Source organism: Leptodactylus fuscus, chromosome 5, assembly GCF_031893055.1.
Source record: "Leptodactylus fuscus isolate aLepFus1 chromosome 5, aLepFus1.hap2, whole genome shotgun sequence".
NCBI lineage: Eukaryota > Metazoa > Chordata > Amphibia > Anura > Leptodactylidae > Leptodactylus > Leptodactylus fuscus.
In genome coordinates, this window is record NC_134269.1 from 8499689 (window position 1) to 8518548 (window position 18860).

Sequence of the window (18860 nt, forward strand, 5' to 3'; positions counted from 1 at the left end):
ATTCACTGGGCTATAGGTAGCCAGTGGAGGGACTGGCAGAGGGGAGCAGCCGATGAAGATCGGGGGGTGAGGTGGATTAAGTAAGCAGCACAGTTTAAGGTGGACTGGAGGGGGGCGAGGGTGTTAGCTGGGAGTTTATGGAGAAGGGTGTTGCAGTAGTCTAAGCGGGAGATTATGAGGGCCTGGACGAGCATCTTAGTGGTTTCAGGGGTGAGGAAGGAGTGGATTCTATGGATGTTCTTGAGCTGGAGGCGGCAGGAGGTGTTGAGAGTTTGAATGTGTGACTTGAAGGATAGGTCAGAGTCCAGGGTTACCCCAAGGCATCGGGCCTGTCGGACAGGGGAAAGTGTGGTTCCATTAACTTTGATAGATGAGTCATGTGGAGGGGCCATACGGGGTGGGGTGAAGATGATGAACTCCGTTTTCTCCATGTTCAGTTTGAGAAAGTGGGAGGAGAGGAAGGAGGCTACGTCCGCTAAGCAATCTGGAACTGTGGTCAGCAGGGAGGTAATGTCTGGTCCAGAGATGTATATTTGAGTGTCATCGGCATATCAATGGTATTGAAAACCATGAGATTCTCTGAGTTGGCCCAGGCCAAGGGTGTAGATGGAGAACAGGAGGGGTCCTAGGACGGAGCTTTGGGGGACACCTACAGAGAGAAGGCGTGGTGAGGAGGTGGTGTGCGAGTGGGAGACGCTGAATGTGCGGTCGCTGAGGTATGAGGAGATCCAGGAAAGGGCCAGGTCTGAGATACCAAGGGATGAGAATTTCTAACAGGAGAGAGTGGTCAACTGTGTCAAAGGCAGAGGAGGAGGAGGACGGAGTAATGGCGCTTGGCTTTGGCGGTTAGCAGGTCATTAGTGACTTTTGTTAGGGCAGTTTCAGTGGAGTGCCGGGGTCTGAAGCCTGACTGAAGTCTGTCAAAGAGCAGGTTGGACGAGAGATAGGAGGAGAGTTCTGAGTGGAAATGTTGCTCAAGCAGTTTTGAGGCGTATGGGAGCAGTGAGATGGGACGATAGTTGGCAGGAGAGGATGGGTCGAGGGATGGTTTCTTAAGTATAGGTGTGACTGTGTCATATTTAAAGGCAGGGGGAAGGATCCATTGGCTAGGGATAGGTTGAAGAGATGGGTTAGGGCCGGAATAATGACTTCAGTGAGCTTGGGGATGAGATGTGACTGGATTGGGTCAAGCGCGCAGGAGGTGAGGTATAAAATATAAGGTATAAGATATAAGAAATGCCATTTGCAGTTTTGCCGCAAGCCTTATGGGGGGGACAGCAAATATGTGGAAGAAGGTGCTCTGGTCAGATGAGACCAAAGGTGAACTTTTTGGCCTAAATGCAATATGTGGTGGTAAGGTAACCCTACTCATTTCCCTGAACACACCATCCCCACTGTGACACATAGGGGGCAGCACCATGCTGGAGGAGGCTTTTCTTCAGCAGGGACAAGGAAGCTGGTCAGAGGTGATGGGAAGATGGATGGAGCTAAATACAGGACAATCCTGGAAGAAAACCTGTTGGATAGAGATGAGCGAACACTAAAATGTCCGAGGTTCGAAATCCGATTCGAACAGCCGCACACTGTTCGGCTGTTCGAACGGATTTTGAACCCAATTATAGTCTATGGGGGGAAATGCTCGTTTCAGGGGTACGCAAAATTCGATAACATTATACTTACCAAGTCCACGAGTGACGGTTAGGCTGGATTCCCCTTGAAGTCTTCTCCTGGCGCAGCGCCCCCACGGCGTCTTCCGGCTGGAATTCATTCTGCCTAGGCATCGGGGCCTAGGCAGAGCCAACTGCGCATGCGCGGTTGGCTCTGCCCGGCCCGACGCCTGAGCAGAGCCGACTGCGCATGCGAGGGCATGCCCGCACATGCGCAGTCGGCTCTGCCTAGGCCGGATGCCTAGGCAGAGTAAATTCCAGACGGAAGACGCTGCGGGGACGCTGCACGGAGAAGACTTCTAAAGGTAAGAGAAGAACCAACGTTGATTGGCAGAATGTATAGCATTCTGCCAATCAACGCTGGTTCTGCATCGAACCTTAAACTTCGAACAGCTAGTAGTGTTCGATCGAGTATGAGTATTTCGAATACCGTAGTATTCGATCGAACACCTACTCGATCGAACACTACTCGCTCATCTCTACTGTTGGAGGCTGCAAAAGACGAGTGGGAAGAAGATTGGAAGGACAATGACCCTAAACCTACAGCCCGAGCTCCAGTGGAATGGTTTGGATCATAGAATATTCCTGTGTTAGAATGGCCCAGTCACAGTCCAGACCTAAATCCCACTGAGTATCTCTGGCAAGACATGAAATTTCTGTTCACAGACACTCCATCCAATCTGGCTGAGCCTGAGCTACTTTACAAAGAAGAAAGGGAAAAATCTTAGTTGCTAGATGTTCAAAGCTGGTAGAGACAGAGCCCAAAAGACTTGCAGCTGGAAATACAGTGAAAGGAGGCTCTATAAAGTATTGATATAGGGGGACTATATACTTTTGCACACTTTTCATATTTTTATTTATTTTATTTTCCTTCCACTTCACAATTATCGTCTCCTTTGTGTTGGTTATCACTGGAAATCTCAATGAGATACATTTAAGTTTGCGGTTATAAGGTGACAAAATGTGACAAAGTTCAAGGGTTGTGAATATTTTAGCATGGTACTGTAGCTGGTGTTACTAAGGTCAGAAAACAATCAAAAGTCTCTAGCTTCAGTCTGTGGCATATAGGAGGGTACAAAAAAATCCAGAATGAAAACAAAGTTTTTTTAGGCACATGAAACCTCCTAAATGGGACCAAGTGGTGTGAGATGACTGTGCGATGTCTCCTGCTCATTGATGTGTCAGTAATAGACACTTTTTGACTGAGAGGGGCAGAATTCTTGATCTTAAACTCTGATTTGTCACTCTGGCAGACGACTACATGCCTAGACCGAGATGTCAGTACTGGGGTTGAGCCGATCTTGTGATTTCAGGATCGTTTTTAAAATCCGATTTTCAATCATTTTCCAGCCAATCCCAATCCCGATTGTGAAATTTGCTCGATCGCCGATCGGGATCTGATCTTTCCCAATCTTGATCGCTCGACCCTAGTCAATGCTTCTCTATGGGAAAAGTCACTTTTAGGGTTGAGCCAATCTTGAGATTTCAGGGTCATTTTTAAAATCCGATTTTCGATCATTTTCCAGCTGATCCAAATCGTGAAATTTGCTCAATTGCCGATCGGGATCTGAACTTTCCCAATCCCGATCGCTCAACCCTAGTCAGCACTGTTCAGTTTTCCCAGTAGTTGGGAAAACAATGACAAAGTGGATGGATTGTTTGATTGGAAGAATGGCGCTTAGTGATACATCTTGTACTGCAAGTGAAAGCGTACATCACATACCAAGCTTGGGGCAGCCAACAGTGTCAACAATAATATGCTGCATGTTTACATTTCATTAACATGTCTATTGATCCTGTGATTTCCATAATTCCTTGACTTGGTTTTGCAATTTCAATGTTGACCAGGGAAAACATCATGACTACTAACTCAGGCTAGGTTTGTTAGAGAGTCTGCCGCAGAATCCGCCAAAAATTGGTGGAGAGAAAAGTTGGTTCTAGTATAAAAATGGTGGAAACCCGGCAGACACCCAGCAGACCCTATTATAGTCTAGGCCAGGGATAGGGATTCTTCGGCTCTGCAGCCAATCCTGATTGTGAAATTTGCTCGATCGCCGATTGGGATCCGATCTTTCCTGATCCCGATTGCTCAACCCTAGTCAATGCTTCTCTATGGTAAAAGTCACTTTTAGGGTTGAGCCGATCTTGAGATTTCAGGATCATTTTTAAAATCCTATTTTCGATCATTTTTCAGCCGATCCCGATCGTGAAATTTTCTCGATCGCCGATCGGGATCCGATCTTTCCCGATCCCAATCGCTTAACCCTAGTCAATGCTTCTCTAAGGGAAAAGTCATTTTTAGGGCTGAGCCGATCTTGAGATTTCAGGATCCTTACCCCTGGTCTAGGCAGTCAAGGAGTGCCCGCAAGTATCTGTTGTGGACGTGAATGACAGAGAACCTAGCGCAAGTGTGAACCTAACCTAACACTTCCAATAACTTTGTACAAAGCAATGGGCTACCTTCCTTTACTCAAAGCCTTCAGAGTTTGCATCTCACCTCAATAGTGCTTGATATAGAATGGGATATGGGCAATTCGGCAGTGAATGCAGGCTCTCCATACTTCATCTGGATTGAGACATTCATTTTTTGAGAAGAGCTCGAACACTTGATGAAACCTATGGTGTTCGCAGAAAAGTCATTGACCTTCAGCTAAAAAACAAAAAGATACTCTGTTCACACATTTATATCTTATCACTGATGGTATCTACTGATATACAAAAAAATAAAGGGAACACTCAAATAACACATCTTTGGATGCTGGGCCCTCATACCATGCTGATGGAGTCGGTTTCTAACTGTTTGTGCAGGCAGATGCACATTTGTGGCCCACTGGAGGTCATTTTGCAGGGCTCTGGCAGTGCTCCTCCTGTTCCTCCTTGCACAGAGGTGGAGGTAGCGGTCCTGCTGCTGGGTTGTTGCCCTCCTATGGCCCCTCCACATCTACTGGTGTACTGGCCTGTCTCCTGGTAGCACCTCCAGCGTGTCACGTTGCACCACAGACTGTCCAGGAGTTGGCAGATGCTTTAGTCCAGGTCTGGGAGGAGATCCCTCAGGAGACCATCCGCAACTTCATCAGGAGCATGCCCAGGAATTGTAGGGAGGTCATACAGGCACATAGAGGCCACATAACACTACTCAGCCTCATATCTCATGGACAGAGAAGTTTAAGGAAGGTCATACAAGTGGCAACTGTAAAGAAGTAGCCAAACAAGGCTGGGACCCAATGTGGGGTGTTTTACAGTCGCTGCAAAGTCGATGGGATTCTAGCAAATCCCATGTGCACATTGCAGAAAAATACCCGCACCAGAAATGCTGTGGTTTCCAAAAAGTTGTGGTTTTGTGGACAACCCATATTTCACAATAACCTGTCACAAAATGTTCCCTTGCTCAGACATCCCAAACATATAGTTGTAATTCCCTTATTGCACCACCAAATGGGAAACTATGCGCTTAAGTCAATGGGTTGTCCTTAGTGTCTTGGGGCAGTATGGAGCTTACATAAGACTCTCCGCAGCAGCAGTCCTCTCCTGATTCCGCATATAGTGACACCACGTCCCTCCTCTTAGAATTTTGTAACCTCTGATTGAAGGTCGATCCACAACATTCTGACTTATGACGTATCGTGAATAGAGATGAGCGAACACTAAAATGTTCGAGGTTCGAAATTCGATTCGAACAGCCGCTCAATGTTCGTGTGTTCGAACGGGTTTCGAACCCCATTATAGTCTATGGGGAACAGATACTCGTTAAGGGGGAAACCCAAATCCGTGTCTGGAGGGTCACCAAGTCCACTAAGACAACCCAGGAAATGATGCCAACACCTCTGGAATGACACTGGGACAGCAGGGGAAGCATGTCTGGGGGCATCTAACACACCAAAGACCCTCTATTACCCCAACATCACAGCCTAACAACTACACACTTTACACACTCAATACCACCTCTCTGACAGTAGGAAAACACCTTGAAACATGTGTATTTGGCACTTGCAGTGAGGAGAGCTTGTCACCAGCAGTGAATTTGGCCCTTGTAGTAAGTTGAGGTTGGCACCAACATTTGTTTTGAAAATCAGGGTGGATTGAGCCTCTAACCAGCAGAGTTTGGGCAAATTCATGGTGGAGGGAGCCTCTAAAAACCACAGTTTGGACCAATTCATGGTGGAGGGAGCCTCTAACCAGCCCAGTTTGGACCAATTCATGGTGGAGGGAGCCTCTAAAAACCCCAGTTTGGACCAATTCATGGTGGAGGGAGCCTCTAAAAAACCCAGTTTGGACCAATTCATGGTGGAGGGAGCCTCTAAACAGCCCAGTTTGGACCAATTCATGGTGGAGGGAGCCTCTAAAAACCCCAGTTTGGACCAATTCATGGTGGAGGGAGCCTCTAAAAACCCCAGTTTGGACCAATTCATGGTGGAGGGAGCCTCTAAAAAACCCAGTTTGGACCAATTCATGGTGGAGGGAGCCTCTAAACAGCCCAGTTTGGACCAATTCATGGTGGAGGGAGCCTCTAAACAGCCCAGTTTGGGCAAATTCATGGTGGAGGGAGCCTCTAAAAACCCCCAGTTTGGACCAATTCATGGTGGAGGGAGCCTCTAAAAACCCCAGCTTGGACCAATTCATGGTGGAGGGAGCCTCTAAACAGCTCAGTTTGGGCAAATTCATGGTGGAGGGAGCCTCTAAAAACCCCAGTTTGGACCAATTCATGGTGGAGGGAGCCTCTAAAAACCCCAGTTTGGACCAATTCATGGTGGAGGGAGCCTCTAAAAACCCCAGTTTGGACCAATTCATGGTGGAGGGAGCCTCTAAACAGCCCAGTTTGGGCAAATTCATGGTGGAGGGAGCCTCTAAAAACCCCCAGTTTGGACCAATTCATGGTGGAGGGAGCCTCTAAACAGCCCAGTTTGGACCAATTCATGGTGGAGGGAGCCTCTAAAAACCCCAGTTTGGACCAATTCATGGTGGAGGGAGCCTCTAAAAACCCCAGTTTGGACCAATTCATGGTGGAGGGAGCCTCTAAAAACCCCAGTTTGGACCAATTCATGGTGGAGGGAGCCTCTAAACAGCCCAGTTTGGACCAATTCATGGTGGAGGGAGCCTCTAAAAACCCCAGTTTGGACCAATTCATGGTGGAGGGAGCCTCTAAAAACCCCAGTTTGGACCAATTCATGGTGGAGGGAGCCTCTAAAAACCCCAGTTTGGACCAATTCATGGTGGAGGGAGCCTCTAAACAGCCCATTTTGGACCAATTCATGGTGGAGGGAGCCTCTAAAAACCCCAGTTTGGACCAATTCATGGTGGAGGGAGCCTCTAAACAGCCCAGTTTGGACCAATTCATGGTGGAGGGAGCCTCTAAAAACCCCAGTTTGGACCAATTCATGGTGGAGGGAGCCTCTAAACAGCCCAGTTTGGACCAATTCATGGTGGAGGGAGCCTCTAAAAACCCCAGTTTGGACCAATTCATGATGGAGGGAGCCTCTAAACAGCCCAGTTTGGACCAATTCATGGTGGAGAGAGCCTCTAAAAACCCCAGTTTGGACCAATTCATGGTGGAGGGAGCCTCTAAACAGGCCAGTTTGGGCAAATTCATGGTGGAGGGAGCCTCTAAAAACCCCAGTTTGGACCAATTCATGGTGGAGGGAGCCTCTAAACAGCCCAGTTTGGACCAATTCATGGTGGAGGGAGCCTCTAAAAACCCCAGTTTGGACCAATTCATGGTGGAGGGAGCCTCTAAAAACCCCAGTTTGGACCAATTCATGATGGAGGGAGCCTCTAAACAGCCCAGTTTGGACCAATTCATGGTGGAGAGAGCCTCTAAAAACCCCAGTTTGGACCAATTCATGGTGGAGGGAGCCTCTAAACAGCCCAGTTTGGACCAATTCATGGTGGAAGGAGCCTCTAAAAACCCCAGTTTGGACCAATTCATGGTGGAGGGAGCCTCTAAAAACCCCAGTTTGGACCAATTCATGATGGAGGGAGCCTCTAAACAGCCCAGTTTGGACCAATTCATGGTGGAGAGAGCCTCTAAAAACCCCAGTTTGGACCAATTCATGGTGGAGGGAGCCTCTAAACAGCCCAGTTTGGACCAATTCATGGTGGAGGGAGCCTCTAAAAACCCCAGTTTGGACCAATTCATGGTGGAGGGAGCCTCTAAAAACCCCAGTTTGGACCAATTCATGGTGGAGGGAGCCTCTAAACAGCCCAGTTTGGACCAATTCATGGTGGAGGGAGCCTCTAAAAACCCCAGTTTGGACCAATTCATGGTGGAGGGAGCCTCTAAACAGCCCAGTTTGGACCAATTCATGGTGGAGGGAGCCTCTAAAAACCCCAGTTTGGACCAATTCATGATGGAGGGAGCCTCTAAACAGCCCAGTTTGGACCAATTCATGGTGGAGAGAGCCTCTAAAAACCCCAGTTTGGACCAATTCATGGTGGAGGGAGCCTCTAAACAGGCCAGTTTGGGCAAATTCATGGTGGAGGGAGCCTCTAAAAACCCCAGTTTGGACCAATTCATGGTGGAGGGAGCCTCTAAACAGCCCAGTTTGGACCAATTCATGGTGGAGGGAGCCTCTAAAAACCCCAGTTTGGACCAATTCATGGTGGAGGGAGCCTCTAAAAACCCCAGTTTGGACCAATTCATGATGGAGGGAGCCTCTAAACAGCCCAGTTTGGACCAATTCATGGTGGAGAGAGCCTCTAAAAACCCCAGTTTGGACCAATTCATGGTGGAGGGAGCCTCTAAACACCCCAGTTTGGACCAATTCATGGTGGAAGGAGCCTCTAAAAACCCCAGTTTGGACCAATTCATGGTGGAGGGAGCCTCTAAAAACCCCAGTTTGGACCAATTCATGATGGAGGGAGCCTCTAAACAGCCCAGTTTGGACCAATTCATGGTGGAGGGAGCCTCTAAAAACCCCAGTTTGGACCAATTCATGGTGGAGGGAGCCTCTAAACAGCCCAGTTTGGACCAATTCATGGTGGAGGGAGCCTCTAAAAACCCCAGTTTGGACCAATTCATGGTGGAGGGAGCCGCTAAACAGCCCAGTTTGGACCAATTCATGGTGGAGGGAGCCTCTAACCAGCAGAGTTGTGGGAAAGCAGGGTGGAGGGAGCCTCTAACCAGCAGAGTTGGGGGAAATCAGGGTGGAGGGAGCCTAGTATTAGCAGAATTGTGCAACGCTTATGGTGGATGAGTATGAGGATGCGGAGGAATTGGAGAGGTTGAGTACAGACATGGAGTTTCATGTTGGGGTGCTTTACACAGGTGGGCCCAAAAATGAAGGCTCTATCCAGTGGTGGTTCATTTTTATCAAAGTGAGCCGGTCGGCACTCTCAGCTGACAGACGGGTGCGCTTGTCAGTGATGATGCCACTGGCTGCACTGAACACCCTCTCAGATAGGACGCTGGCGGCAGGACAGGACAGCACCTCCAAGGCATATAGGGCAAGTTCAAGCCACAGGTCCAACTTCGACACCCAATACGTGTAGGGCACAGAGGGGTCAGAGAGGACAGGGCTGTGGTCGGAAAGGTATTCCCGCAACATGCGCCTATACTTCTCACGCCTGGTGACACTAGGACCCTCCGTGGCGGCACTTTGGCGAGGGAGTGCCATCAAGGTGTCCCAGACCTTAGACAGTGTGCCCCTCGTTTGTGTGGACCGGTGAGAACTTGGTTGCCTACTGGAGGAACTGCCCTCCCTGCCGCCAACGTCACATGCTGGAAACATCTCCATCATATTCTGCACCAATTGCCTGTGGCAAGCATTGATGCGATTGGCCCTCCCCTCTACCGGAATAAAAGACGAGATGTTGTTTTTATACCGGGGGTCAAGGATAGCAAAGATCCAGTACTGGTTGTCCTCCATGATTTTGACAATACGCTTGTCGGTTGTAAAGCACCCCAACATGAACTCAGCCATGTCTGCCACAGTGTTAGTTGGCATGACTCCTCTGGCCCCACCGGAAAGTTCAATCTCCATTTCCTCCTCATCCTCCATGTCTACCCATCCGCGCTGCAACAATGGGACGATTCGAAGTTGCCCGGAAGCCTCCTGTATCACCATCACATCATCGGACAACTCTTCTTCCTCCTCCTCCTCCTCCTCCTCCATTAAACGCAGTGAAGCGGACAGATGTGTGGACCTACTCTCCAGCTGTGACGGATCGGATGCTATCCCTAACTCCTCTGTGTGATCTGAGTTATCCCTGATGTCAATCAGGGATTCTCTCAGAACACACAAGAGCGGGATTGTAAGGCTCACCATCGCATCCTCAGAGCTCACCCTCCTTGTGGACTCCTCAAAGACCCGTAGGATGTCACAAAGGTCTCTCATCCATGGCCACTCATGGATGTGAAACTGAGGCAGCTGACTTAGTGGCACCCTAGGGTTTTGTAGCTGGTATTCCATCAAAGGTCTCTGCTGCTCAACCACTCTATTCAACATCTGAAACGTTGAGTTCCAGCGTGTGGGGACGTCGCACAAAAGCCGGTGTTGTGGCACATGCAGGCGTTGCTGGAGAGATTTTAAGCTAGCAGCGGCTACTGTCGACTTGCGAAAGTGGGCGCACATGCGCCGCACTTTCACCAGTGGCTCTGGAACATTGGGGTAGCTCTTTAGGAAACGTTGCACCACTAGGTTGAAGACGTGGGCCAGGCATGGAACATGTTGGAGTCCGGCAAGCTCCAGAGCTGCTACCAGGTTCCGGCCGTTATCACAAACGACCATGCCTGGGCCCAGGTGCAGCGGCTCAAACCATATTGCCGTCTCATCGAGGAGGGCATCCCTCACCTCGGAGGCAGTGTGCTGTCTGTCCCCCAAGCTGATCAGCTTCAGCACAGCCTGCTGACGTCTACCAACGCCAGTGCTGCAACGTTTCCAACTCGTAGCTGGGGTCAATCTAACAGCGGAGGAGGAGGCGGTGGCGGAGGAGGAGGCGGTGGCGGAGGAGGAGGCGGTAGAGGAGGAGGAGGAGGGGGGTGTTCTTCTCGTGTCCCTGCCAGGAATGTTAGGCGGGGAGACGAGGTACACCGGGCCAGTTTGGGAAGCAGTCCCAGCCTCAACTACATTCACCCAGTGTGCCGTCAGTGAAATGTAGCGTCCCTGTCCGCATGCACTTGTCCACGCGTCGGTGGTCAAGTGGACCTTTGTGCAAAGCGCGGAACTAAGGGCCCGCCTGATGTTGAGTGACACGTGCTGGTGCAAGGCGGGGACGGCACACCGGGAGAAGTAGTGACGGCTAGGGACGGCATAGCGAGGTGCCGCAGTTGCCATCAGGTCCAGGAAGGCGGGAGTTTCAACAAGCCGGAACGCCAACATCTCCTGGGCCAGCAGTTTAGCGATGTTGGCGTTCAAGGCTTGCGCGTGTGGGTGGTTAGCAGTGTATTTCTGCCGCCGCTCCAATGTCTGAGAGATGGTGGGTTGTTGTAAAGAAGCGCCTGATGGTGCCTTTGATGGTGCAGGAGAAGGAGATAAGACAGGAACAGGGGAGGATGAGGGAGAAGTCAACAAAGTGGCGGAGGCAGATGAAGTGGTGTCCTGGCTCGTCCTCTGGAGTGCATCGCCAGCACAGTCAGCAGTGGCAGAGGCAGAGGCAGTGGCAGAGGCAGTGGCAGTGGCGTGAACGGCAGGCGGCCTTTGTCCTGCCGTTGCTGCCTGCCACTGATTCCAGTGCTTGGATTCCAAATGACGGCGCATTGAAGTGGTGGACAGGTTGCTCTTCTCAGAGCCCCTAATCAATTTCGAGAGGCAAATTGTGCAGACAACACTATATCTGTCCTCGGCGCATTCCTTGAAAAAACTCCACACCTTCGAGAAACGTGCCCTCGAGGTGGGAGTTTTTTGGGGCTGGGTACGAACTGGAACATCTTGGGAGATTCCGGGTGTGGCCTGGCTTCGCCTAAGCTGCTGACCTCTGCCTCTGCCTCTAGCTACCCTTTTTGGTGCTGCACTTGCCTCAACATCCACACTACTTTCCCCGCTTGACATCCCCCCTGTCCAGGTCGGGTCAGTGTCCTCATCATCCACCACTTCCTCTTCCAACTCCTGTCTCATCTCCTCCTCACGCACAATGCGCCGGTCAACTGGATGCCCTGACGGCAACTGCGTCACATCATCGTCGATGAGGGTGGGTTGCTGGTCATCCACCACCAAATCGAACGGAGATGGAGGAGACTCTAGTGTTTGAGCATCTGGACACAGATGCTCCTCTGTTAGGTTCGTGGAATCGTGACGTGGAGAGGCAGGTTGAGGGACAATGAAAGGAGCGGAGAACAGCTCTGGGGAGCAGGGACAGTTGGGGTTATTGTTCTGTGAAGCTTGGGAATTTTGGGAGGAAGGAGGACAAGACTGTTGGGTAATAGGAGGAGAGGAGGCAGAGTCTGACTGGCTGCTGGACAATGTGCTGTAAGCGTTCTCTGACAGCCATTGCAAGACCTGTTCCTGGTTCTCGGGCCTACTAAGGTTTGTACCCTGCAGTTTAGTTAATGTGGCAAGCAACCCTGGCACTGTGGAGTGGCGCAATGCTTGCTGCCCCACAGGAGTAGGCACGGGACGCCCTGTGGCTTCACTGCTACCTTGCTCCCCAGAACCATTCCCCCGACCTCGCCCACGGCCTCGTCCACGTCCCTTTCCGGGAGCCTTGCGCATTTTGAATTCCCAGTTAGAAATTGGCACTATATACCAGTAGCAAAAATTGTGGGTGCACGTAACCCCAATATATTCTTTGAATTCCCAGTCAGACAATGGCACTGTATACCAGTAGCAAAAATTGTGGGTGCACGTAACCCCAATATATTCTTTGAATTACCAGTCAGAAACTGGCACTATATGGCAGTAGCAAGAAATGAGGGTATTTATAACCCCAATATATTCTTTGAATTCCCAGTCAGAAACTGGCACTGTATACCAGTAGTAAAAATTGTGGGTGCACGTAACCCCAATATATTCTTTGAATTCCCAGTCAGACAATGGCACTATATACCAGTAGCAAAAATTGTGGGTGTATATAGCCCCAATTCTATTGCTAGGGGACTTGCAGGGTATTTCTGAGGTGAAGGTGGGGGGGCACACCGTTGGAACGGGGATTTGGGGTGTATATATGGGGTATACGGGAATACACTGTCAGTGTGTTCCATTCAGGATCCTGGGAAAGCTGGGTTGCGGCGATTGAGCCCGTCAGTGCCACGTTACACTGACAAGCTTCTCCCTGGAATTGAAGTTATATGTAAGCCCAATATATTCTTTGAATTCCCAGTCAGACAATGGCACTATATGGCAGTAGCAAAAATAGTGGGTGTATATAGCCCCAATTCTATTGCTAGGGGACTTGCAGGGTATTTCTGGGGTGAAGGTGGGGGGGCACACCGTTGGAACGGGTATCGGGGGTATATATCGGGTATACGGGAATACACTGACAGTGTATTCCATTCAGGATCCTGGGAAAGCTGGGTTGCGGCGATTGAGCCCGTCAGTGCCACGTTACACTGACAAGCTTCTCCCTGGAATTTAGCTCTTATAAGAGCTGTTGGTTGTCTTCTCCTTCCTATCCTAGCCTGTCCCTGCCTACCCAGAATCTAAGCCCTAGCTAACTGGACGGAAACCTCCGTCCTCGGTGAATTGCAAGCTCAGAATGACGCGAAGCTGGGCGGCGCTGTTCTTTTAAATTAGAGGTCACATGTTTTCGGCAGCCAATGGGTTTTGCCTACTTTTCTCAATGTCACCGGTGTCGTAGTTCCTGTCCCACCTACCCTGCGCTGTTATTGGAGCAAAAAAGGCGCCAGGGAAGGTGGGAGGGGAATCGAGTAATGGCGCACTTTACCACGCGGTGTTCGATTCGATTCGAACATGCCGAACAGCCTAATATCCGATCGAACATGAGTTCGATAGAACACTGTTCGCTCATCTCTAATCGTGAAGAGAGTCTGCCCAGATCTGGTGAAGAAAACTGAACAATGATCGCAGTAAGTGTTAGTATGATCTTAGGTTGCTTATGTAGAATTGAGTTAGGTAATGTCTTTGTTGGATTAGTGAGAATAGGGTTGAGCCGATCTTTTAAAATCCGATTTTTGATCATTTTCCAGCCGATCCCGATCGTGAAATTTGCTCGATCACCGATCAGGAGCCAATCTTTCCCGATCCCGATCGCTCAACCCTAATGTTAGCTTTTCCCACAATGATTGTCCTGTAGCCAAGCATTGTGGGAACTAACGTGAGAACTCGATCCCACCTGCAAAGATCGGGATTGGAATTCCGAGAAATTTTGTGAAATTTGCTCAATTGCCAATCGGAAGCCGATCTTTTCCGATCCCGATCGCTCAACCCTAGTGAGGAATTGTCCCAATATTCCTTACAGAGAACAATTTTTTCTCAAGGATCACAAACCTCTTCCAATACTAAAGGCCACCACTTGCCACTGAACTTGCCTTATACATTGCTGTTAACAAGTTTTAACAAAAAAAAGCAACACCCCCTCCCCAAACCGACCAGCTTGATCATGGCATACAGATTAAAGAAATCAGTTGTGTATTAGTATAATGGACACCCGTCCGTTACCCATAGACTAACAGATACCCAGAGAATAATGGATACTTGACGTCGGTCAGGAAACCATGAAACCATTTTTTTTTCATGGTCACAAAGATCCTGCACCCCAGATTTTTTGTCCACAAAAAATAACAGACGTGACGGATTGCGTGTACAATGAACACAAGATAAAATCTCATTGAAATAAATGGAAATTTTAACGGATTTGTGACGGTTCAGCTAAAAATCTTGTTACGGACAATTGCAACGGACACTAGTCACGGTCACCAGCAGTAGTGCAGCCCTGGGGCCACTGGGAGGAGGGGAGCATTCAATTGTGTGGGGCCAGTACTGGTGGGGACATTAAACTACTGGTGGGTACTTTAAACTATATGGGACCACAGAGACACGACCCCTGCTGCTCTGCTGTGGCCTGAAGCAATAATGGCGGGGGGGTCTCAGACTACCAGTAGCCACAGATCATAGCTCTGACCTAATGGAGCTGAGCTAAATCAGCCAAGTAGCAAGATCTAAGAAAAATTCCACAGCAGATCCCCTATAGATACCGACCTACATGTCATTATTGACCCTATGACCGGAGGGTGCTTTCAACTATATGACTATGCAGGGGATCGGGAAAAATGGAGCCCCAAAAATGACTGATGGTTGTACTTTCTCACCTTTTTTCTGCAGGATAACCTCTTCTACCTATAGATAAAGGAATAAGTGTCATGACATAGAAGACTTTATAACCCCACCACCACCTCCATTCAACCCCAATCCTCATCCCATCCACCGTACACACAGGTATAATAAGTCTCTTACCTCTACAAGGCACTCCAGTCCTGGAGACACCAGCGGCCGGAGGATATTCTGAGATAGTGCTGGTGTGTCCTGCCACTGAGGTTGGTTTTGGAGAGTTTCAGCATTCTTGTTCCAGGTATATCCTATATAAAGCAGAACATATATAAGAGCCCCAGCCATAAGATTAAAACCCCATGACAGGTGAATAACATGGATTTTCTGGTTATAACGTATTAGGAAACTCAATTTGTGACTTTATGTGTCTAGTAGGGTTGAGCCAATCTTGACTTTTCAGGATCGATTTTAAAATCCGATTTCCGATCATTTTTCATTCGAACCCGATCTCGATCCCAATCCCGATCCCAATGCAAGTCAATGGGATTTTTTTATTAATCGGAGATCGGATTTTAAAAGCAATCCTATTCACTATACAGCATGGAATCTAAGAATTGTTAGAATCCACGCTGTGTAGTGAATCACTAAAGTAGCCAGAGGATTTTTTTAAAATCCTCTGGCTACTTAGTCCCCCCTGGTGTCCACTTACCTCCGGAGATGGCTGGTCCGGTGCCCGGTGCCTTCCTTCTCCTTTGCCTCTCTGCTGCTCCACGCTGCTCTTCTCCCTTCGCTGCCCCCTCCCTGCCAGGTTAGGAGAGTGTGGGCGGATACTGGGAGGGGAGACCTCATGTCTCCCCGCCCTGTACCCGCCCACACTCTCCTAAGCCACAAGCCCCGCCTACCTAGCGCTTTAAACACTAACCTGGGAGGCGGGGCAGCGAGGCAAGAAGAAGGAGGGCACCAGAGCAGCCATCTCTAGAGGTAAGTAGCTGCTAGAGATGTTTAGTTTAGCCTCCCATTTGAATGAATGGAGGCAGCCGGCGTGCAGGGGGTTAAGGCTATGTGCCGGCTGCTTCCATTCATTCCTATGGAACTGCAGCGGAGCCTTCACACTGAGTATACAGCGTATATTCAGTGTGAAGGCTAAGCAAAGCATTGTGGGAAAAGATCACCGATCTCGATCCCACATAAAAAGATCGTGTTCGGAATTCCGATCGCGATCGTGAAATTTTCTCAATCGCCGATCGGAATCCGATCTTTTCTGAACACGATCGCTCAACCCTAGTGTCTAGGGTCATCCCCACCTTGTGAAAAAATACATGCTCTGCTTTCCAAAACCACTGAAGGTTTGGAAATTGTTGCATGTCGATTGTACCTACATAAACGCCGGCGGTTTCCCTATAGGTATAATGGAAGCAGAGGAAATCTTTGAGCACTTTCTGCGAAAAGCGCTGCAGAAAAAAACACAATGTGTTTCCACCGTGGTTTTTCTTACATCGCTTTTTTGCTGTGGGACGCTACGTAAACCCTTAGCCTAAAGCAGGAAAAGTGGGCAAGTAAGGATCTGAGAGAGGAACAAAGCCAAATCGGTGATGGCAATAAACGGGACATGGAGGCATAGGGTCCACTGAAGTGTGCGAGTAGTGAAGACTAGAGAAGGTGAATCAATCTGTTCCTAGCCGAGTTCAACTCAATGTTTCAAATTTTAATGAAGCCAAACAAAAGAATGCAAAAGAGGGTGCAAAAAAGTGGGCGTCCATCTAATACACCCCAGGGTATAATATGTCACTTCCCGTTCCTACAAAACATGTCCTGCCCAAAACAAACCTGAGCCACCCGAAGCTAAATGAATCCCATCTGTAGTGAAGACTAGAATTCCACAGAAGAGATTTTTTATTTTATTTTTGAAGGCCTCTAAACTGTGCCACCATTGCACCCGGTGCATGAAAAAAATGGGAGTGCCATTAAAAAAAGGTGTACAGGATTCGTCTGAAAATGGTAAGCCATCTCAAAAGAGTATAAGCTCCGACTTTACCAGACTGCTGGACCAAAAGGTACCAAGCAGCCTGAGGCTTGCAACTGTCTCCAGCTGGAGTAGGGAGGCTACTTGCTCTGGTTTCCTCAAGGTTTCTCACCCCAAGACTACTCCCAGAGACTGCAAGTATGTCCACCTCCACAAAAGTAGAGGTGAGCCAAAACTCAGGGGTGAGGGAACCTAATGGCCACATCATCCTACCCATAGATGTCAAGGGGGACCCAAAAGGGTTATCCACACGCCTCCAACCTAAAACTAGGCACACAATGAAAAAAGTTGACAAAACAGTGATCACATACAAAAAAATAATAAATAAGTGGATATAGTGCCAGTGAAGGCCGGGTTTATAAAAATTACCCGTGGGGATTAGACCAGGCATAAGGGTGGGTGCTCTGAAAGTGTAAAAAGTGCTTGTGCAGAGTGCCATTACTCAGTGGGATCCCACGCCCAGTGATTTCAGGCACCCTTTACCCCCAGGGCACATGCACTTAGAAGCCTTCAAAGCGCCTCCTGGCCCAATGGCCTCGATCCCCAGGGCTTTGCCATCCCTGGTGTTTTGCTGCCCGCTTTCATGACGTTCTGTTGGCTCCCAACAGTGGGGCACCACACCCACTGGCAATTACTAGCCACTACTAACAAAGCAGGTACTCCACAAATGGTTCTCTGATCCTACCTCTGCTATGTGAGATTATTCCTCCTATTATTTGCATACTGTTTCCTTGACCCCCATCCTGTATTTGGTGACAGGCTGAGGTCAGATGACGTGACTCACTGCTCTCTGGGGGTGCTGAGTGCTCTAACTGTTTATCTTCTGCTGTGTTAAGTTCAGCTAATTGCAGTTTGCTGATAAAGGCTCAGACATTGTGATATATCTCTATGTAAACACAAAAGATAATCTTGAGTTTACTGCAAGTCTGTTATCTCATGTAAGTTTTTTTCTCTCCAACGCTGTGTAGCATATTATACTGTGGGCCATTGTGGAGCATTATACTGGGAGTAAGGGGTAGTGTGGGGAGCCTGTTATACTGTGTGGGGTCACTGTGGAGTATATTATATTGTGTGGGGACACGTTAGAGTGTATTATATTATGTGGGGCCATTGTAGAGTATATTATACTGTGTGGGGCCACTGTGGAGTATATTATATTGTGTGGGGCCATTGTAGAGTGTATTATATTGTGTGGGGTTACTGTAGAGCATTATATTGGGGGCACTGTGGGGAGCATATTATACTGTGTGGGACCACTGTGGAGTATTATACTGGGCAGGGCACTGTGGGGTTCATGTTATACTGCATATTATATTGTGTGGGGCTGCTGGGGAGCATATTATACTGTCTGGGATCACTAAGGGGTAGTATACTGTGTGGGGCACTGTGGAATATTATACTGTGTTGGGGCTCTGGGGAGCATATTATACTGTGGAGCCTTATATACCATGTGGGTCCACTATGGAAGGCTCAGGGTTCCATTTTATACTGTGTGGAGTCACTGTGGAACATTATATACCAGTGATGGCGAACCTTTTTGAGACCGAGTGCCCAAACTGTAACCCAAAACCCAATAAATTATCACGGAGTGCCAACACGGCAATTTAACCTTAAAACTATTTGGATCCACAATTGCGGACTCACAAATTACAGTCGTGTGAATTGGGCTTTACAGAGCTTGTACTGAAAGGTCTGTACACAGTACAATCTGCCCCGCAGTGGCCCCCACACACACAGTACAATCTGCCCTGCAGTGGCCCCCACACACACAGTACAATCTGTCCCGCAGTGGCCCCAACACACAGTACAATCTGCCCTGCAGTGGCCCACACACACACAGTACAATCTGCCTCGCAGTGGCCCCCACACACACAGTACAATCTGTCCCGCAGTGGCCCCCACAGAGGCCCCCACAGACAGTACAATCTGCCAGGGGGCCACACGGTGGCTCAGTGGTTAGCACTGCAGCTTTGCAGCGCTGGAATCCTGGTGTTCGAATCCCACCAAGGGCAT

The 18860-nt window shown here is 49.0% G+C and overlaps 1 protein-coding gene and 1 pseudogene across 1 annotated transcript in view; one reads left to right on the forward strand and one right to left on the reverse strand.

Annotated features, from left to right (window-relative positions):
- LOC142204380 (NACHT, LRR and PYD domains-containing protein 12-like) overlaps nucleotides 1–18860 on the forward strand; it is a 997553-nt pseudogene that overhangs the window by 125577 nt on the left and 853116 nt on the right.
- Nucleotides 1–18860, reverse strand: part of LOC142202336 (phospholipid scramblase 3-like) — a 60353-nt gene that overhangs the window by 11032 nt on the left and 30461 nt on the right. The gene's annotated exons all lie outside the window — the stretch shown is intronic.